We start from the raw sequence: 22,898 nt of genomic DNA on the forward strand, positions 1-22,898 counted from the left end.
CAAGTGTGTCGGCGGTTGCGATGCCTGACCTTCCCAACACTGGTTGGGAAGAGGTGGCTCCATGCACCATTTGCACGCCCTCTGCAAGTGCTGGAAGTAGCACCCACAGTCCAGTTTCTGATATTCAAATTGAAGATGTCACTGTTGAAGTACACCAGGATGAGGCTATGGGTGTTGCTGGCGCTGAGGAGGAAGTTGACGATGAGGATTCTGATGGTGATGTGGTTTGTTTAAATCAGGCACCGGGGGAGACACCTGCTGTCCGTGGGATTAATATGCCCATTGTGATGCCTGGGCAAAATACCAAAAAAGCCACCTCTTTGGTGTGGAATTATTTCTCCACAAATCCGCACAACAGGTTGTAAGCCATGTGTTGCCTCTGTCAATCTGTAATAAGTAGGGGTAAGGACGTTAACCACCTAGGAACATCCTCTCTTATACGTCACCGGCAGCACATTCATCAGAAGTCAGTGTCAAGCTGTGAAACTTTGGGTAAGAGCGTAAGCAGTCCACGGAAACCTAAATCCCTTCTTCTTCTTGTACCTTGCAAGCCACACCACCAACTACCTCAACATCAACTTCCTCCTCAGTCAGGAACGTCAGTAGTCCTGCAGGCCATGTAACTGGCAAGACTGAGGAGTCCTCTCCTAACCGAGATTCCTTTGGAGGATCATTGAGTGGTATGCCTGCTGTTCCTGCCGCTGCTGTTGTTGCTGCTGGGAGTCGATCTTCATCCCGAGGGGAAGTTGGAAAACCACTTGTACTAATTCAACTAAGCAATTGACTGTCCAGCAGTCCTTTGTGAGGAATATGAAATATGACAGCAGTCATCCTTTTGCAAAGCGGATAACTGATGCCTTGACAACTAAGTTGGTGTTAGACGTGCGTCTGGTATCCACCATTAATTCAATGGACTTAGAGAATTGTTTGAGGTACTGTGTCCCCGATATCAAATCCCATCTAGGTTCCACTTCACTAGGCAGGTGATACCGAGAATGTACAGAGACGTCAGAAAAAGTGTCCTCAGTGTCCTACAAAATGCAGTTATACCCACTGTCCACTTAACCACAGACATGTGGACAAGTGGAACAGGGCAGACTAAGGACTATATGACTGTGACAGCCCACTGGGTAGATTTATGGCCTCCCACAGCAACAACAGCAGCGGCACCAGTAGTAGCATCTCGCAAACGCCAACTCATTCCTAGGTAGGCTACGCTATGTATCACCACTTTCTGTAAGAGGCACACAGCTGACAACCTCTTACGGAAACTGAGGGACATCATCGCACAATGGCTTACCCCAATAAGACTCTCGTGGGGATTTGTGATACTGGACAATGGCACCAATATTGTGCGTGCATTACATCTGGGCAAATTCCAGCACGTCCCATGTTCTGCACATCCAATTAATTTGGTGGTGCAGAATTTTTTGAAAAATGACTGGGGCGTGCAGGAGATGCTGTTGGTGGCCCAAAAAATTGCGGGATACTTTCAGCTTTCAGCCACCACGTGCTGAAGACTGGAGCACCGTCAAACACTCCTGAACCTGCCCTGCCATCACCTGAAGCAAGAGATGATAACGAGGTGGAATTCAACACTCTATATGCTTCAGAGGATGGAGGAGCAGCAAAAGCCATTCAAGCCTATACATCCACCTACGATATAGGCAAAGGAGGGGGAATGCAGCCGACTTAAGCGCAATGGAGAATGATTTCCGTCTTGTGCAAGGTTCTCAAACCCTTTGAACTTGCCACATGTGAAGTCAGTTCAGACACTGCCAGCTTGAGTCAGGTCATTCCCCTCATCTGGCTTTTGCAGAGGCAGCTGGAGAAATTGAAGGAGGAGCTAAGACGGAGCAATTCCGCAAAGTATGTGGGACTTGTGGATGGAGCTCTTCATTCACTTTGCCAGGATTCAAGGCTTGTCAATCTGTTGAAATCAGAGCACTACATTTTGGCGACCGTGCTTGATCCTAGGTTTAAAGCCTACGTTGTATCTCTCTTTCCGTCAGACACGAGTCTGCAGAGGTTCAAAGACCTGCTGTTGAGAAAATTGTCAACTCAAGTGGAAAGTGAACTGTTTGGAGCCTAGTTTTTTTAAGTGCCATCCTGTCTGCCACTGCAGTGCCACTCCTAGATGGGCCAGGTGTTTGTGCCGCACACTTGTGTCACTTTGCTTAGTCATACAGCTACCTCATTGCACCTCTTTTATTTATTTGCATGCTGTGCTGTTTGGGGCATAGTTTTTTTAAGTGCCATCCTGTCTGCAACTGCAGTGCCACTCCTAGATGGGCCAGGTGTTTGTGCCGCACACTTGTGTCGCTTAGCTTAGTCACCCAGATACCTCATTGCACCTCTTTTACTTCTTTGCATGATGTGCTGTCTGGGGCCTATTTTTGAAATCTGCCATCCTGTCTGCCATTGCAGTGCCACTCCTAGATGGGCCAGGTGTTTGTGCCGCACACTTGTGTCGCTTAGCTTAGTCATACAGCTACCTCATTGCACCTCTTTTTCTTCTTTTCATGATGTGCTGTTTGGGGCCTAGTTTTTTTAAGTGCCATCCTGTGTACCCCTACAGTGCCACTCCTAGATGGGCTAGGTGTTTGTGACGCACATTTGTGTCGCTTAGCTTAGTCATACAGCTACCTCTGTGCAACTTTTATGCCTAAAAACAATATTGGGGATCATTCCGAGTTGTTCGCTCGTTGCTGCGATTTGTTGCAAAATGCGCATGCGCAAGGCACGCAGGGCTCATGCGCTTAGTTATTTAACTAAAAACATAGCAGATTTGCTGTGGATCCTGCGGCGCTTTTCAGTCGCTCTGCTGATCGGTGAGTGATTGACAGGAAAGGGGCGTTTCTGGGTGGTAACTGAGCGTTTTCCGGGAGTGTGCTAAAAAACGCAGGCATGTCAGGGAAAAATGCGGGAGTGTCTGGAGAAACGGGGGAGTGGCTGGCCGAACGCAGGGCGTGTTTGTGACGACAAACCAGGAACAAAACTGACTGAGCTGATCGCATTCTTTCAGTAGGTCTGGAGCTACTCAGAAACTGCAAGGAATTATTTATTAGCAGTTCTGCTAATCTTTCGTTCTCTATTCTGCTAAGCTAAGATACACTCCCAGAGGGCCTAGCATGTGCAATGCTGCCAAAAGCAGCTAGCGAACGAACAACTCGGAATGAGGGCCATTGTGAGGTGTGAGGTGTTCAGAATAGATTGGAAATGAGTGGAAATGAGGTTAATAATACCGTAGGATCAAAATTACCCCCAAATTCTGTGATTTTAGCTATTTTTATGTTTTTTTTTTTTGAAAAATCATCCAGATCCAAAACCAAAACCAAAACCTGAAAGGGTGGTTTTGGCAAAACCTATCCAGATCCAAAACACGAGCGGGGATCCAGATCCAAAACCAAAACATGAAAATTTCCCGCCGCACATTTCTTGTTTCTATATCAATGATATGTGGGTGCTTTCTTAGCACATGGGTAAGTATACTAGGTGCCCACATATCATTGATAAAGAAACTTATATCTGTAAAAACTATTGGGAAGTCTGTGTGTCTCCATGATAATATCTAAGTACATCTGCAGGTTAACTAAGAGATAACACATTCTGCCTAGGAAACTGATGCAATAAACTGAACAACAGGATAGACACAACAGGTGTTACTATTCAGTGAAAACAGAGTGATCATTAGTGAAAGAGGAGAGCATTTTACTCAAGTCACAGATTAAAAAAACATTACAGTGTATCAGTATATAGGGGCCAATTCAGTAAGGTTAGCAAATTCTACTAATCAGCAGAATTTGCTAACCATTAGCATGCATGCTGGGGGCCGCCCAGCGCTGGGCAAGGCCGCCCAGCATGCTGACCGGTGCCTCCCCCCTGCTTCAAGCAGAAATTGCGATCAGCACGCAATTTCTGCTTGTTAGCAGAATTTAAGTATAACTCCTGCCAGGGCTTAGAGTCCCGGCGCCATTTTTGTTGTCACAGTGGCTGCGTGTGACATCACACAGTTGCTACGGCCGCACCCCTGACACGCCCCTGTTCGCGCGTACTAGCCCACCATTTGGGCTGGCACGTCCCAGCAACACTCCATTTCCACCCAGAAAATGGAGCGTTGCAGCCCCCCTCCCGCCCCGCGACCGCCACTGCCTGATTGACAGGCAGAGGTGATCGTAATTTCTGCGGCCCCCCACAGGAATTGCGGGAGCATACGCAGTAGGGCCTGCTGCGCATGTGCCCGCAGCCCCTCAGCAAAAATTCCATACGAATCGCTACTTGCGATTCATACTGAATTTGCCCCATAATACGTACTTATACGGTGATAGTAATATACCAGAAAAGAACAACATAGACCTACTGTAGATTATGTTTGTTGAAAATTATTTTAATATCTCACACAAATGTCTATATTTTTTGCACATCTTTAATTTTTATATATCACTGATCTTGTCCTATAATATGTACCATTTTAATATATATCAATATAGTTTAAATCTTTTAATTAATATATTGGTCCCAGTGCACCCTACAGTCTACTTTCCCCTTTTTATTTTTTATTTATGATTAAATACAGGTTTAGCATACAGTAGACACATTAATAGTTGTACACTGTGATTGAGTTTATATTTCAGTAAGTATTCCACCTCATGTTAAAAACACAGACAATCCTGAATATCATCCAATAATATCATAACATTATCCAAAACCATAAAGGCCCTCATTCCGAGTTGTTCGCTCGCATGCTGCTTTTAGCAGCATTGCACACGCTAAGCCGCCGCCTACTGGGAGTGAATCTTAGCTTAGCAAAATTGCAAACGAAAGATTCTCTAAATTGCGAATAGAAATTTCTTAGCAGTTTCTGAGTAGCTCGACACTTACTCTGCCACTGCGATCAGTTCAGTCAGTTTCGTTCCTGATTTGACGTCACAAACACACCCAGCGTTTGCCCAGACACTCCCCCGTTTCTCCAGCCACTCCCGTGTTTTTTCACACACTCCCATAAAATGGCCAGTTTCCACCCTGAAACACCCACTTCCTGTCAATCACATTACGATCACCAGAACGAAGAAAAAACCTTGTAATGCCGTGAGTAAAATACCAAACTTCTTAGCAAATTTACTTGGCGCAGTCGCAGTGCGAACATTGTGTATGTGCAATTAGCGGAAAATCGCTGCGATGCAAAGAAAATTACAGAGCGAACAACTCGGAATGAGGGCCAAAATGTATTCAAGAAAAGAAGAAAGGACAAAGGCACACAGGGATGCCCAGGCAAAATACAGAAGAAAAGGTGAGGACATCACAAAAAGTACAATAGCTAAGATGAAACAAAAAAGGTAATGCTAAGGATAGTCTGGCCTATGTGCATGTGGGCCATTTTGTTTGTTGACATGTGAGGTATGGTGCTGCCATCATAGTTACACGGTACAATTCTGGAGCTGCCCATTTGAGGCCACTACCACTTCTGCCCGACTTTGAAAAAAAGATGGAATATACTAGTGTGATACGCCACTAGTGATGGAGTGGCGGTGTGTGAGTGGATCGAGTGGTACCTGCGTTTTCTGATCTTCTTCCTTGGCCTTCTGTACACTCTCTCTTCAGGCTTCCTCAGGGACTAGGCAGAGAGACAAGGACCCCCAAAGATCCCAACAAACACCCCCGTTTCTCCAGCCACTCCCGCGTTTTTTCCAGAAACGGCAGCGTTTTTTCACACACTCCCATAAAACGGCCAGTTTCCGCCCTGAAACACCCACTTCCTGTCAATCACATTACGATCACCAGAACGAAGAAAAAACCTCGTAATGCCGTGAGTAAAATACCAAACTTCTTAGCAAATTTACTTGGCGCAGTCGCAGTGCGAACATTGTGCATGCGCAATTAGCGGAAAATCGCTGCGATGCAAAGAAAATTACAGAGCGAACAACTCGGAATGAGGGCCAAAATGTATTCAAGAAAAGAAGAAAGGACAAAGGCACACAGGGATGCCCAGGCAAAATACAGAAGAAAAGGTGAGGACATCACAAAAAGTACAATAGCTAAGATGAAACAAAAAAGGTAATGCTAAGGATAGTCTGGCCTATGTGCATGTGGGCCATTTTGTTTGTTGACATGTGAGGTATGGTGCTGCCATCATAGTTACACGGTACAATTCTGGTGCTGCCCATTTGAGGCCACTTCCACTTCTGCCCGACTTTGAAAAAAAAGATGGAATATACTAGTGTGATACGCCACTAGTGATGGAGTGGCGGTGTGTGAGTGGATCGAGTGGTACCTGCGTTTTCTGATCTTCCTTGGCCTTCTGTACACTCTCTCTTCAGGCTTCCTCGGGGACTAGGCAGAGAGACAAGGACCCCCAAAGATCCCAACAAACACGTCACCACGCGTTAGGACAGTGACTGGTATTTTATTATAAGAAATAACGGTTGTCACTGCTGTTTTTGAAAGAAAATGGTTTAACATACACAATGGTACCAAATCAGGTAAAACACATGACAATCCTAACTGCTACAGTAATATCTTTCCGGTAACGCCAGTTAGTTACATCACACTTCACGGTTAAGCACACCTTTGCAAATGTAATACTCCACTTTTGCATGTAGTACAATATTAATTAAATGAACCTTGGCAATATTTCTAGTGTCCTCCAGGTGGCAGTTGAATTTTTAGTTAGCAAAAGCACATTAAGAGGCAGAAGCAATATGTCTCTCTTTGTTAGGAAAGCCAAATGGAAGTACAGGTTGAGTATCCCTTATCCAAAATGCTTGGGACCAGAGGTATTTTGGATATGGGATTTTTCCGTATTTTGGAATAATTGCATACCATAATGAGATATCATGGTGATGGGACCTAAGTCTAAGCACAGAATGCATTTATGATTCATATACACCTTATACACACAGCCTGAAGGTAATTTTAGCCAATATTTTTTATAACTTTGTGCATTAAACAGAGTGTGTCTACATTCACACAATTCATTTATGTTTCATATACACCTTATACACACAGCCTGAAGGTCATTTAATACAATATTTTTAATAACTTTGTGTATTAAACAAAGTTTGTGTACATTGAGCCATCAAAAAACAAAGGTTTCACTATCTCACTCTCAGTCAAAAATGTCCGTATTTCGGAATATTCCGTATTTCGGAATATTTGGATATGGGATACTCAACCTGTAGTACAATCCAGGTTTGGTGAGATCATGTCACCTCACTACAGTCTGTAATGCAAACTGCAGGGTGTGACAATAACTATATCACTGTCCAAGTCTCTCACTTTGTGTGATAATGGATGGTTTGTTGGTTTCTTACTCTCAATAGCAGCTGGATGTCAGTTGTAGTAGAGTGACTATACTTCCCACTGACAGTCTGTTGTATCACACTTGGCTGAATGCCTTTCTTCCAATGTGAGGGTTACCCAGCTGCCCTTAGTAAAAGTTCACCACAGAGTCTCCAACTCCTGCTCTATCTGGCCTCTCTCTCCTTCTGGCTCACACTGACTGGCTGGGCCCTTAGGAGGTTGGCTGTCAGGTATCAGGCTGGGGATTCCCTGAGGGTCTGTCTGTTGCTGGCTCTCTCCTCCCTCTGATTTTACAGGAGCTTACCCTGGGGTGTTAGTGCCTGGCTGGTCACACTGTGATGTCTGCACCACTCTCTGTCCCTGTGTTGCGGCTCCTGGTGGATGAGGGGATCTCTCTAGTCACTGGAGCTTCCTGCAGTTCTCCCCACTCCTCTAGCCAGCACTCTCAGGTACAAGCCAGCTCCCAGGCAGCTCTACTCAGCTTGGCTGTCTCCTCACAACCTCTCTCTTCCCTCACCACAGGCTCCTCCCCTTCCTCAGTTCACAGGGGTCAGCCTGTTGCTGGGGTTCTGGATCTTTCTACTCTCCAGGTGCTGTGGCTGTCATCCTTCTGGGTCCTAGTGTTTCCCTGCTAGCTGCTGGCATCATTCAGTAAGGGAACTGTTAACCCCTGCAGTACTGGAGCAAGTAAGTCCATTTACAAACGTGATACCCACTATTATTCATAGTGTTTTACCGGCGTATCACACTAGTGCTACATAAATGTTAATAAATAAATTAATATATAGATATTACAGCCAAGAATTATAAAACCCCTTGGTGTCACTGCGCCTTTCAAACAGCAGTGGAAGTATGTAACAAATTGTAATACCAAAAGCTATATTAATCATTTTATTCCCTGTGGTCGCCAATTTGTTTTATTGTTTTTAGTGGGGGCCAGTGTTTTTTTTCCTGTGGGGGCTAATGTGTTTTATTTTTTTCTTGTGCAAAGTTTTTTTATCTGGACTTGCATATGAGTTGCACCGCAAAGGATTTTATACAGAGTTGCAGTACAGAGTTAGACACAAGAAGTATACAGGAACTTTTGATGAGTGAGCGTCTTTCACTTGATTGCTGTGGCCCCTGTCATCTGATCAGGAAAGTGAGCTCAGATGCTCAGTCCTTGCTGGCATCTCTCAGCTCACTTTAGTGATCAGATGACAATGGTCACATCAGGGGCACAGGATCAGATGACCGGCATTCACTGACCACCGGTCCTGGGAGCAGGTGTTAGCTTACCACAGTGGAGCACAGGGCTTGTGGAGCCTATCCGTTTGATAGATAGACAGTGTCTAGTTAGACAGTCAATAGATAGACACCATATATTAGACAGACATTAGGTCGACAGGGTCAAAAGGTCGACAGGGTCAAAAGTTCGACATGAAAAATGTCGACATGTCAAAAGGTTGACAAGTCAAAAGGTCGATATGGTCAAAAGGTCGACATGAAAATGGTCGACATAAAAAAGATAGACAAATGTTTTTTTTTATGTAACCTGTTTTTGGACTATTTCATACTTTCTCTATCCATGTATGTCGGCATAGAGTTGGTTATAAACCTTGTAGCGAGCGCAGCGAGCCACCATGCCTGAAGCGTGGCGTGCGAAGCGAGCCCCGCGAGGGTATGCCTTTCTACAATTGGGGGTCCCAGATGACAAAACTATCCACACAAACCACAAAAATGCAAAAAACATGGTGTCTACCTTTTTCATGTCGACCTTTTGACCCTATCGACCTTTTGACCTGTCGACCTTTTGACCTGTCGACATTTTTTTCATGTCGACCTTTTGGCCCTGTCGACCTTTTGACCCTGTCGACCTAATGTCTGTCTAACATATGGTGTCTATCTATTGACTGTCTAACTAGACACTATCTATCTTTCATACCGGAACCCTTGTGGAGGAGGGGGGAGTGTGTGTGTGTGTGTGTGTGTGTGGGGGGGGGGGGGGTAGGTTGCTAGGGGGAAGGGGGGTAGTGGGTATCTTCTAATGTCACTGAGTTCCAATGGTCCTTGTGTAGGTTAATCTGGTTATTCAGGACTCTGGCATAGTGGCCTTGTCTGTCAGTGAATGGGTAACTTTAGTATTGGAGGGACCATGTTAAAAGGAGGAAACATTTATTGTGGCAGTGGTTAGAGAATGGTCATGCCCGAGATGATAAGGTAAATGTTAATTGAAAATATTAGCCAAACACAGATATTTTACTTTTTAGGATAATTAATTTACATCTCAGTTCTCCACCTCCTTCGTTTTTCTCCGTTTTCCTCTTTGCTTGAGATCACACTTTTCAATACAACTTTAACTCAACATGATTTGATGAGCTTAGCTGCTTGCACTTTCAGCAAGTGCAAAATCTTCAGCTTCAGGGACTGCCAGCATTTTGAGTTGGTACTGTGACAGTAACTGTAATTTATTCTCTTCTCCATGCACAAAATGCCAGTATTTATTAAATGAAGAGAGAAAAGGCAAGCAGGCGACAGTACTTATCTGTGTCTATGGACCTGTTAAATCAGAGCAATCTTTTATGTATCCTGTGAGTGACTGAAGTTTCTTATTGTGTCAAAAAATTCTGCAGGCATCTGTTCACAGAGATACTTTGAATTTCCTTATAGCTGTGAACTTACAGCGCGATCCAGTTGCAGTTGCTTTAGCTCATGAGACCTCATGAAGCGCTATTAGTTTTCATTTCCTTTCAGTAAAAATTGCCACAGAAATACAATGGGACACATATTCCCAAACTGTGTGCCGTGGCTCCCTGGGGTGCCTCGGGACACTTGCAGGGGTGCCCTGGGTTGGTGGTCCAGGACCAATTCAAATTATTCATGGTCAATATAATAGGCAAAACCAGTGCTCGTGGCTGCCAGTCATAAAATATGTGGCCAAACAGAAGCAAATCTTGTCCCTCACCACACAACTGACCCTAAGGATGACATATAAACGCGATCTACTTAATGTAATATTTCTTGCTAAATTTCTCAACAAGACATTTTTGGCCTAGGGGTGCCGTGAAAAGAATTCAGATATTCTAGGGCGCCGTGATTCAAAAAGTTTGGAAACTACTGGCCCATAGTCATTTACAGTAGGTGGTGCATTATTTTTTATAATACACATTTTTCTAATGACTAATGAAAAACTCACAGATTATAAATGATGGCACGAGAAGCAGGGCCGTAACTAGGTGTGTGCGGAGGGGGCACTGCACATAGCACTGCATGGTAGGGGGTGCTGTTGGCAGCACTTGTCAGTTATCTGTTTTACTTATGTTCACTTGCAGCTTCCTCACTTTTTGAAGCCCAGCATCTCCTGACTGCTACTGTCACTTACCCTGTCGCTAATACCTATACAACATTCATGAACTCATCTTGAGATTTCTTTGTTATTCAGTCACACTGTCCTTTATTACATTCCAAGATGCTGACATACCCGGGATTCAAACCCATTGCCTGTGGCACTGCAGTCAGACAATCTATTCATTGAGCTATCTGGCCTTGCATAGAAAGGTAGCTAATTCTAAGCTAGAGAATTCCAACTATTTGAAGCTCACCTTGTAATTTGTTAAAAAGTTACCAGCATTGTGGCTGAGCAGATCTATGTAGTGTGTGGCTGCAGAGATTGGATGTGTGATTGCACACTACATAGATCTACTCAATTACAATGCTCTTTTTTTTTTTTTTACAAAGTACTAGTAGCTACATATAGTGTTCATAGGTTTTATGCAGGCTCAAATAGCTTAATGAGTAGGATGTTTGATTAGAATTCAACAGGTTATAGGTTTGAATCCTTGGTATGGTAGTATAGTGAAATGTGTTATTTAATAAAAGATATTGTAACTGACTAACAATGAGCTCTCAAGTTAAGTGCATGAATTTGGTATAAAGAGGATTTGTGTCCAAATCCATTTTCTTGCAGTGGTCTATAAATGTGTGTGTAATAAATATATATATATATATATATATATATATATATATGTATATGTATATATATATATATATATATATATATGTATATATACATACAGACACACACACACACACACACACACACACACACACACACACACACACACACACACACACACACACATTAACATGCATGTCTGTAGGAAGATATAGGTTTGTATAAAATGAGAGGATGGGGGAAATTTACTAAAGCTTCTAAAAATGAAAAGTGGTGCTGTTGCCCATAGCATCCGATCAGATTCTGTGTAACATTTCTCTATTGCATCCTAGAAAAGGATAGACAGAATCTGATTGGCTGCTATGGGCAACATCACCACTTTTTATTTTTAGAAGCTTTAGTAAATTTACTCAGATGTGTTGCCAGAATGTGGTAGGTATGCAGGGGCTGACCAGTATACTGACACCTTGACATTAATTTTGGAAGCAACTATAAGGGTGTAGAACAGTACCTACGATGGACTTAATGAAAGAGATGATGGAGGATTTGATGTGGCCACAGGTTTCCTAGAGATATTAATGGAGAGGTGAAAGCAGCATTCCAGATCTCACAGAAGTGCGGATCAGGCCAGAAATAAGTTCAGTAGGCTGATGGGAAAGTTTATGTCCCATAGCCAAGACATGTCAGCATAACTTTAAAAAATTATGTGTCAATCAATTACTGGATATTTTACTACAGAAAACAGTTATACCCCTTTTCCACTAGCTCTAAAAACACGGGTAAATGCGCAGGGGCGCCCATTTACCCGTGTTTTTTTCTAGTGGAAATCCGGGAATCCTACCCGGGTAGCTTACCGGGCTGTACACGAGTTCAACCCGGTAAGGTGTGCAGTGTAAATGGAAGCCGTGTCGATGCAACACGGCTCCCGTTCACAGTGTAAGGAAGGGCGGCGCCTGGAGATCATGTGATCTCCCAGCGCCACCCCTGCCATGTCACCAGCAGCGTCACCAACCCGGCAATATGCCGGGTTAGTGAGCGCAGTGTAGAAGGGAGCTCTAGCATGGGTCGCAGTCGTGTCAGGCTCCCAGCTGCGACCCGTGCTAGATAGTGGAAAAGGGGTATTACTGAGTTAAGAGCAAGAAACAATGCTATTAACTCCTTCCTATCAGGGCAGCACATGTTAGAGATGCCAATTCTATACAGGAATCCCAGAGGATATTAATTGCCCATTATTGAAGAGTAAATATGAGAAAAGGGTAGCCAAAGGTCAAGGCCATGATGACGATGGTTAAAGAGAAAATTCATCAAAGGAAAAGTCTCATGGATGGGTGTTATTGGTGTGGTTTGCTTCTTGAGCATAGAACTTGGGTTCCTTTGGCCAGTTTCATTGTGGTAGGTAACTACAGACTTCTGGGGCACAGGGGCGGAACTCCCAGAGGCAACGGAGTCGGTTGCCGCCGGGCTCCAGCCCTGAAGGGGGCACATGGCTCCTTCATTGTACCCCGACTCAGTCAGAAGTGTGTGCAGCTAGTTTAAAGAGCAGCGGCCCCAGCGGTGCAAGCACCGCATGTCGCACACTGTGCAAGGGGGGACGGGCAAGCAGGGCAGTCATTCTGCTGATACTAGCGCCTGCTCGATCTTGCTGCCCGCTGACATTTACAAACTGAACAGTGGCAGGACTGCTGGTGTTCCCTCCTACTTTCCCATGTTGCCCGTGGCATCTGTGAGCAGCCGCGGCCCGCGGGAGAGAGAAGAGCAGAGGAGGCGCACCTCAGCATTAGGCAGGGTGTGCGTGGTACTACACGCGCCCGCCCTGCCGGCTGGCCTCAAACACCGTCCGTGCACAGCAGCTTGCAGTCTACCTGTCTGAGCCACTGACCCAGACCCTAGACAGAAGGAACTGTCTGACAGTCCCTGACCCCGACACCCGCAGCAGTAGGCAGCGCATCTTGGCATTGGGTGAGGCACGTGAAGTAATACACCCGTGCACAGCAGCCTCTGAGCTCTGCCCTGGGGACAGTGAGGACTGGAGAACTGACTGAAGACTCTGCTGTGATTGTGAGTACAGTCAGACTGTCTGACCGTGACTGTGACAGTAAATCATATGTTTAAGTTTAACTTTAATGTTTTGGTAATAAAAATGATGCAAGAGGGTACTGCTTTTTACCCCTCTTTGTGTTTCTATGGCAACTATTTTTTTGTGAGTTGCATTAATCTATATAGCTCATGTGTGCAGATCATGCGTGCAGTGTGTTTTAAAATGAATAAACCCCCTTGATCCCTTGGTCAGTTAGAAAATCATAAAGAAATAGATATCAATTAAAATCAATAGAAAATAATTAGTAGGCGACATGGTTAGTTTGTATTTGTATGTGACATCTGTGGTGCTTTGCATCATGTGTGTTTGTATTAGGGAGGCACTTATTTAAAATCACATTCACAGTGTGCTTGGGGTGCAATGTTATGGCAGGATGCGATTTTACCGGTGGCATGTACTAACTGTCACCCAAAGGAACCTGTATTTGCATTTGACTCTGAGCGCTGCCAGGGATACTGTGCATGCGTGGCTCCACTGACCACATATTGCGGCTGCCATTGCCAGGGAGGGTCCCGGGGGACCCCTCCGCCAGCTAAATCTGCGGTGTAACCCATAGGCTACAGAGGGCTACTGCCATCTTCAGCTCCGGGGGGGCCAGTCTCCAGAATGTATCACATTCCGGAAGTTGGTAAATAAGGCAGCATCGCATCCCCCTATGAGCGTTGCAGCTGCCGACAGGAATGAAGGAATCGCTGTAGGTATCAGAGATATCTGCTGTGGTCCCTCTGTCATACGTTTGGGGGATACTAAATATTTGTGTGGGATGGGTGGTGGTTTGGGGCCGCAAAGGAAACTTTCGCCCTGAGCTCTGCAAAGTCTAGTTTCGGCCTTGATCCTGTGATCCGCCTTATCACCGCTTCCCCGAGTCCCACCATGCCGGGGTGGTAAGCGGGAGTGCAGCACCGGCATTACATCACGGCCACAGGTGCTCCCTGCCCTGTCTGATCCTGCAGTGAAGAAGCGGCACCTGCCTTCACTGTCTGTCCACCGAATCACTGTATTACAGGTGAGGGCAGCTATCGGTGAATGGGGAGGCGAAGGCAAGTGAGAGAGATGACTTGCAGGCTGAAAGACTCGGGGGAGGGGGCGCAGGCTGAGAGAATAGAGTGAAGGGTAAAGCTGAGATGTATAGAGTGAATGGAGAGCAGGCTGAGAGGCAAAAAGTGAGGGGGAGCAGGCTGAGAGGCACAGAGTGAAGTGTGGAAGGCTGATAGGCACAGAGTGAAGTGTGGAAGGCTGATAGGCACAGAGTGAAGTGTGGAAGGCTGATAGGCACAGAGTGAAGGGGGAGCAGGCTGAGAGGCACAGAGTGAAGGGAAGCAGGCTGAGAGGCACAGTGTGAAGAGGGAGCAGGCTGAGAGGCACAGAGTGAAGGGGAAGCAGGCTGAGAGGCACAGAGTAAAGGGGAAGCAGGCTGAGAGGCACAGAGTGAGAGGCACAGAGTGAAGGGGGAGCAGGCTGAGAGGTACAGAGTGAAGGGGGAGCAGGCTGAGAGGTACAGACTGAAGGGGAAGCAGGCTGAGAGGCACAGAGTGAAGTGTGGAAGGCTGATAGGCACAGAGTGAAGGGGGAGCAGGCTGAGAGGCACAGAGTGAAGGGGAAGCAGGCTGAGAGGCACAGAGTGAAGTGTGGAAGGCTGATAGGCACAGAGTGAAGGGGGAGCAGGCTGAGAGGCACAGAGTGAAGTGTGGAAGGCTGATAGGCACAGAGTGAAGGGGGAGCAGGCTGAGAGGCACAGAGTGAAGGGGGAGCAGGCTGAGAGGCACAGAGTGAAGGGGGAGCAGGCTGATAGGCACAGAGTGAAGGGGGAGCAGGCTGATAGGCACAGAGTGAAGTGTGGAAGGCTGATAGGCACAGAGTGAAGGGGAGCAGGCTGAGAGGCACAGAGTGAAGGGGGAAGAGGCTGCAAGGTACAGAGTGAAGGGGAAGCAGGCTGAGAGGCACAGAGTAAAGGGGAAGCAGGCTAAGAGGCACAGAGTGAGAGACACAGAGTGAAGGGGGTGCAGGCTGAGAGGTACAGAGTGAAGGGGGAGCAGGCTGAGAGGTACAGACTGAAGGGGAAGCAGGCTGAGAGGCACAGAGTGAAGTGTGGGAGGCTAAAAGGCACAGAGTGAAGTATGGGAGGCTGAGAGGCACAAAGTGAGTGGGATGGTGGGAGATGACGGCGTGACAGAGAGACGCAGACAGGAGATGATTGTGTGCTGAGAGATGACTCAGGGAGGAGATGATGGTGTTGTTGAGAGACGCCGGGGGGGAGATGATAGTATGGTTAAGAGACACAGGGAGGACATGGTGGTGTGGTTGAGAGACACGGGGAGATGATGCTGTGGCTTAGAGACATTGGGAGGAGATGATGGTGTAACTGAGAGACGCAGGGAGGAGATGGTGTGGCTGAGAGACGCAGGCGGGATATGATGGTGTGGCTGAGAGACATGGCTCACACAGGGGGAAGGGGGTATATTACTCCCTCTGGGGAAGGGGTGATATTACAGGGGAATGGGGGCATGGCTCACACAGGGGAAAGAATGGGACATGGATCACACAGGGTCCAAGAAAAGGGGGGACACAGGGGTTCCTAGATATAATATAAGGGACAGACATGCCAATCAGCCACATAGATGGCACAACAGCCTGAGGCTTAGATACTCATTGAGGAGGTTGTACGTTTTTTGATTTTTCGGTGCTTCATCAGTGCCAATGTGTTTTATTGTTTTCCTGTCGGAGCCTATTTTATTTTTGTGGTGGCCTTTGTGCTTTATTATTTTTCTATCCATGCCAATGTGTGTGTGTTGTTGTTGTTTTCTATCTGTACCAGTGTGTGTGTGTGTGTGTGTGTGTGTGTGTGTGTGTGTGTGTGTGTGTGTGTATGTTTTCTATCTGTGCCAATGTGTATGTGTTTTTACCTACAATGTGGTCCGTAATGCAGTGTAGGGTATAAATGGGTCAGTAGTTTAGTGTAGGGCAGAGGTTCCCAAACGCGGTCCTCAAGGTACTCCAACAGTCCAGGTTTTAGGTATATCCATGGCTCAGAGTCAGCACAGATGGTTAAATCAAATTGACTAAGGTGCTAATTAAGTCACCTGTGGACAAGCATGGATACATTTAAAACCAGGACCATTGGGGTGCCTTGAGGGCCGCGTTTGGGAACCTCTGGTGTAGGGTATTGAGGTGTCAGTGATTTAGTGTAGGGTATAGAGGGGTCAGTGATGTAGTGGTGAGTATTAAGGAGTCAGTTAAAATACTAATACATTTTTTTTGAGGGGGGGGGCACAAAATGTATCCTGCCTCCGGGCAACTGGGATGAAGTTACGCCACTGCTGGGGCATCCACAACCTTAAGGACATTATGGGCCTACTTCAGACCTGATCGCTTGCTAGGAGTTTTTTGCACTGCTGCGATCAGATAGCCGCCGCCCATAGGGGAGTGTATTTTCGCTTTGCAAGTGTGCGATCGCATGTGCAGCTGGCCAGTACAAAAAAGATTTGTGCAGTTTCTGACTAGCCCAGAACTTACTCAGCCGCTGCGATCACTTCAGCCTATCCGGGGCCGGAATTGATGTCAGACACCCGCCCTGCAAATGCTTGGACACACCTGCGTTTTTCCAAACACTCCCAGAAAACAGTCAGTTGATACCCACAAACGCCCTCTTCCTGTCAATCTCCTTGCGATCGGCTATGTGAATGGATTCTTCGTTAAATCCATTGCTGGGTAACGATCCGCTTTGTACTTTGCACTAGTACGACGTGCCAGTACAATGCGGTGTATACGCATGCGCAGTTCTGACCTGATCGCAGCGCAGCGAAAAAACCTAGCGTGCGATCAGGTCTGAATGACCCCCTTAGAGTGTAAATTGGAGTGAAATGTACAGTATACATGAGTTATAAATGAGATGTGGAGCGTTCTAAAGGCTAGTTTGCTTTGATTTGAGTTCTTGAGGAATCTCAGGTTCATCATTGTGTGAATGAATATAAGCAGAATTGAACCCACACTGTTATATGCTATTAGGAAATTCTGAGCTTTGCATGTATGCATTTTTTTTTTTTTTTTAGATATTTATAGAAGAAATATTTATTTTACTAAGGTGCCACCTTACTACCTATCTGTAATTGTTCTGTCAGTTTGTTTCAATTATGTCCAACACCATTGGGTAGCAGAAATACATAACACTATCCTGAGCCTAGATATTTAGGGGCTGGTAGCAATATGGGCACAATGTATTCAAAAGAAAAGTATATGAGTTGTACAAGGCAGCATATGGGTCTAGTTTGCAAAAAGTAATTATTATCAGACAAGCTTCTGAAAAGTAGCATATATTACCTGCATAATTGGATTTTTGAATGAGCACCGTTACTGTTGTTTTCTGTATAAGAGTGTCCATTCCAATATCTGTTCTCTGGTATTTGCGTGCATTTGCATTCTGTAAATGTGCAATGCAAAGAGTCGCTATGAACCTGCCATAATATTAACTCTGCCTCATCCCTTTGGCCTATGGGCGTCATTCCGACCCGATCACTCGCTGCAGTTTATCGCAGCGCAGCGATTGGGTCGGAATTGCGCAGTAGCAATCGCCTCTGGCTGATTGACAGGCAGAGGCAGTCGCAGGGTGGGTGGGGGCTTGACGGCAGCGTTAAGCCGTCGTTTAGGGGGTGAGGTCCGGCCAACGCAGGCATGGCCGGACTGTTGGGGGGGGGGGGGGGCGGGCCGCGGCGGCTGTGTGGCTTCTCACGCAGCCGCTGCAGCCAGTGGCAGCGATGATCAACTCCCGGCCAGCCGCAAGAGCTGCGCTGGCCGGGAGTTACTCCAGAAATACAAAAGCATCGCCGCTGTGCAATGCTTTTATATTTGTGCGGGGGCGGACTGACATGCGGTGCGGACTAGCCCTGTGCTGGGTGTCCCCCCGCATGTCAGGGAAGATGATCGTAGCTGTGCTAAATTTAGCACAGCTACGATCAATTCCGAATGACCACCTGTAGGCAATATGAACAAATAACACGTCAATGCTGTAATGTAGAGTGGGATGAGACTGGGGTAATGCTTTGCTCTTTTTGACCTGTAAGTTCACTGGTCTGATCACAGGCCAGATTTGTGCATTGCCAGTTGCCTTCCCAGTACCTAGATATGATTTCAATAAATCACCTAAACAAATACAATTTGCACGTTTGCAAACATATAACAGGAGGTTCACAACAAGGTGAATTACACACTTCTATTCCTCACTAGCATCTTTGCTTTCTAGCTTCTAAGTGCAATCCCATTTTTGGTGGTTAGACAAATTAACAAAGCAGAACCAGCAATATATGTGTGAAACAAACTTTTCTGACCTGTGACCAAGCCATTCAGAGCCATAGCTTGTCCTCATCACTGCCCGGGACAGTGGGAAATCCCCCTGGGCTGTGTTTGAATATTTTTAAAACTCTTTCATATTCCCGTAGTTGGGTAGTCCCTTAGCCCAACCCCCCACCTAGGATTAGGTACCACTTACTAATGGCTGACTGTGGATCTCCCCCGTTTCTCAGCCTGCAGGCACTTTGTATTTTATGGCTGCAGCATGTCTGCTAAAGCAGGATGACTCTCAGTGGGATGCCTACTGTCTGCATATACTGTAGATGCAACAGCCAGGAGGCATATTACACAACTAATAGTAAACATACATTAAGAATGTTTTCCCAATGGTAGCAGCAACATTAAAGAATTGCCCAAAGACATAAAATATCACATAAATGGGTAACAAAGTATAGAACAAAAAATTTTAAACACAATTTTGATTCAAATTGGTTTCCAGCAAGCTAAACCCCAGATTTAAAATCCCGGAACCCCTCTTCCTTTGTCACCATTTCCCCCTTTCTATGTATGCTCAAAGCCATTGTTTCCAATGGGTGCGGTTCAATAGATCTACAGTAAAAAGATAGTCGAAAGGTCTACACCAAATGGTCATAAAGCAAAAGGTCGACAGGGTTAAAAAATTGACATGGTCAAAAGGTCGACTTGGAAATGGTAGACAGTAGAAAAGGTTGACAGTGTCAAAATTAAATGTTGTATGTTTCAGTATATACTGTTTGTTTATTATGTTTGGTATGTTAAACCATATACTGTATGTCAGATATGTTTCACCATATCTTAGCCAAATTAGTGGAAACGTGTCCCCTCCAAGGCTTGATTCGCTCGCCACGCTTTGGGCAAGGTGCTTCGCTCCACTACCGCTATGTTTGTCACAGGTTACTTTATCAATCATATGTGTATCGACCATTGTCATGTCAACTTTTGAACCTGTCAACCTTTTGAACCACTCGACTGTAACCACTGCAAAACCTTTTACCTGTCGGCCTTTTGACTTTATTGAACTTTTGCATGTCTATAATTTCGGGTTGACATTATGGCTATTTATCTTTTTATCTTTTCCCACACCTAGCAACACAGGATCTTTTTGGTGTGGTGGAGGAGTAGAGGAGGGTAAACAAGCACCACCCTCCCATTATACATACAGTAGCATTTCAGTCTGTGTGGCAGTTACTTACTGATGTATCCCAACGAAGCTGCTGCACATGTTTTAGAAATACAGATATACGGTAGTACTGTATAGCACTAACCTTTTCTATTGAGGCTAACCAGACAAGAGAACATTAACTTCTATAGTTGGTCACAGTTTTTCAAACACACAAAGACAGATTAGATTTTCGGTTAGAGAAACAAACTTTAAAGTAGTGTTGCTGCCAAATGCCATAATACAGCAAGAGAAGCAGTCACTATCACAGCATCAGGATGTGTTTGTGAAGGAACCAATTTTAGACCTGCAAACTGTGCCAACAAGGGTACCATTGGGATTTCTTCTACTAAAATAGTGAGGCATTTAGTTATTGATAATGGTCAGCTAGGTGAGAGGGTGATCATATTGCAAAAAAAAAAATTAAAATCTTTCTTCGTCTTACGTAATTAGAGCTGATAAGAGCTTATTTTAAAGTATTTCAACATCCCAAAAATAACTACTTTGCTGGCACATCTTTGGCGAGCAAAGATGTGCCAGCAAAGTAGTTAGCATCTTCTGGAGAGCAGAACGCATTAGATAGGTCTAAAAGAAATGAGCGCTTCCTCCATATGGCGTGCAGATTCTTCCATACTGTGTATAATTGCCATTACCTGAGGCAAATAACCTGATAATTACAGTACACAGCAGAACACATGAATCTTACATTTTAAAAGCTAGTCAAGCTGACAACAAGTGAATAAAAAATGTGTCTGCTTTTTTTTTTTTTTTTACTTTGAATATGTTTTAGTGTGTAATACTTAGGGGCCGATTTATCAATGAGTTTTACAATACATAACAAGTTTTAAAACTTGGATATGCTAAATGGTGCCTCAGCCAATCAGCTCCTAACTGTCATGTGTCTGAAAAATGACAGTTGGGAGCTGATGATAAAACTCACTGCTAAATCATCTCCATAGACATTTAGTAGCATTTGTGACCCCCTAGAAACTAGGGTCTGTTTCTCAGTTGGACACTGTGGCATTTTCAGGGGGGAATCTAGGGGTCAGGACTCCAGTGGCTTAGCTGACTTAACCCATCTGTGTACACTGTGTCCATCCACTCCAGTACTGAGCTAACCTCTCTGTCCACTCCAGTCCCCTCAGGACTGTGCTAGATTAATACAGTACAGGGAATTAGCAAGTCATTGGTTATTATTTTTTTTATAATGCATGATATAGTTACATTTGATGTGTGTCAGACTGGTGCTGCACTTTGACGCCGCAGGCCATACCCCACTGGTGGTTATTATTATTATTATTATTATTATTATTACATTTTATTTATAAGGCTCCACAAGTGTTTTGCAGCACCGTACATATTGCACGCATAGAACAATACTGGGTACATAGAACTTAACATTACAGTAACTGAAAAAACAGAGCACATGTAACAATAAGGCGCCCATAATTTTATTGCGATTGACATAAACATTTCTTTAAGCTAGCTTATCACTAAAATAAACGACACACCAAAATAAAGACACGGACACAGTAGCTGTAGTTAAAGGTCAGACGATATTTATTGATCGCTGACCAACTCTTTAAACTATAATTGTAATTGGAATTAATTTTAGATAGTGAATTAATTTTAGATTGGAGGATGGCAAAGGAAAAGCCGCTACCAGACACCAGCTCCAGTCACTTAGATGAAATCCAAAAACCAAGGAGGGGACTAACCACCACCAATGCCTGCTACCTGCATAACCCGCATTGTGCTGGCCTCACCACTCTTATCTCTGGCAAACGTTCTGTTCCCGCAGGGGAACGTCTAAATGTCCACCCGCAAGGTAAGGACACACCTGCCGTCCTTCTAAAGAGGGTGCCCCACAATGACCACTTATGCCTATCTGACTGCTGGTTGGTAGCGACTTCCCGCCAATCTGGCTGTCAAGAGCCAACTGAAGAGGACAAGAAAAAAGGAAAAAGAATCAGGGAGGGCGGGAGGGCATTCAAAATGGCAAGAAGAAGTCTGTGGCACATGACTTTGGATTATATACTATCCTAAAACCAGCCCCTAAACACCTTGACGGACAGCCCAATAATCCTATAGGAAAAATCCAACAGAAAACCATAACTGCCTAGCAGCTGCTTAGTCATAGACAACCAATCACAAAAAACTGGGCTCTTATATGGCCTCAGGCTTATACAGCCTTCAGCTAATCTTATCACTACAATTCTCAGTACACAGTATAGCTGAGATGTAAGGAAGCAAAGGAGTAATTGGTGTAGTACTAGGGACAGGCAGTCAGATAAACAGTCAGGAGCGAGAGGAGATGTGGGTATAGACAGTTGTTGAGTAGGAGAGAGCTGTAATTGAAGTGTGAAAGAAGAGGGTGTACGTACGTGACTTCGTAGTGTGAGTTGTAATTTGTAAAAAAGTTTTTAGTTTGTTGTACAACCTGTGTGCACTGTACCACACTGTGTTCACATAAATATAAGCATTCTGACTCTGCAGTGTTGTCATTTGTGAAAAAAGTTAAAAAAAAGTTCTGTTTACGCTGCACCCCACTACGACTTTGTTCACATAAATACAAGTGATGTGATTCACTGCTGTGAGTTGTCATTTGCAAAAAAATAAAAATGAATTGTTCTTTTTTTGTACAATCTGTGAGCGCTGTACCCAACTGTGATCTTGTTCACATAAATATAAGTGGTGTGAGTCCCCGCAGCGTGAGTTGTCGTTTTGTGAAAACAGTAAAAAAATATATATATTTCTCTGACGTCCTAGTGGATGCTGGGAACTCCGTAAGGACCATGGGGAATAGCGGCTCCGCAGGAGACTGGGCACAAAAGTAAAAGCTTTCTGACTAGCTGGTGTGCACTGGCTCCTCCCCCTATGACCCTCCTCCAAGCCTCAGTTAGATTTTTGTGCCCGGCCGAGAAGGGTGCATGCTAGGTAGCTCTCCAGAGCTGCTTAGAGTAAAAGTTTTAAATAGGTTTTTTTATTTTCAGTGAGACCTGCTGGCAACAGGCTCACTGCATCGTGGGACTAAGGGGAGAAGAAGCGAACTCACCTGCATGCAGAGTGGATTGGGCTTCTTGGTT

This window comes from Pseudophryne corroboree, chromosome 2, assembly GCF_028390025.1.
Source record: "Pseudophryne corroboree isolate aPseCor3 chromosome 2, aPseCor3.hap2, whole genome shotgun sequence".
Lineage (NCBI taxonomy): Eukaryota > Metazoa > Chordata > Amphibia > Anura > Myobatrachidae > Pseudophryne > Pseudophryne corroboree.